Below are 254 nucleotides of genomic sequence, written 5' to 3' on the forward strand. Positions count from 1 at the left end.
CTGTATGTAACAACTCTAATGCACATGGCATGTAAAAAATATATTGAACATGGCATGGCATGTAACATGTTTTTGTACATAGAATATAGTAAAATTTGTCTATACATGGTGTCTTGTAAACGTGGTATATAGCAAAATGCTTGAACATGGCATGTAGAAATTTTTTTTGAACATGGTGTGTAGAAAATGTTATCTTAAATTGGCTTGTCGCATACTATTTTTGAACATGGTGTGTAGAAAAATTATTTTGCACA

This window comes from Theobroma umbraticum, unplaced genomic scaffold (assembly GCF_002168275.2).
Source record: "Theobroma umbraticum cultivar Fairchild unplaced genomic scaffold, ASM216827v3 scaffold_81.0, whole genome shotgun sequence".
In the NCBI taxonomy this organism is placed as follows: Eukaryota; Viridiplantae; Streptophyta; class Magnoliopsida; order Malvales; family Malvaceae; genus Theobroma; species Theobroma umbraticum.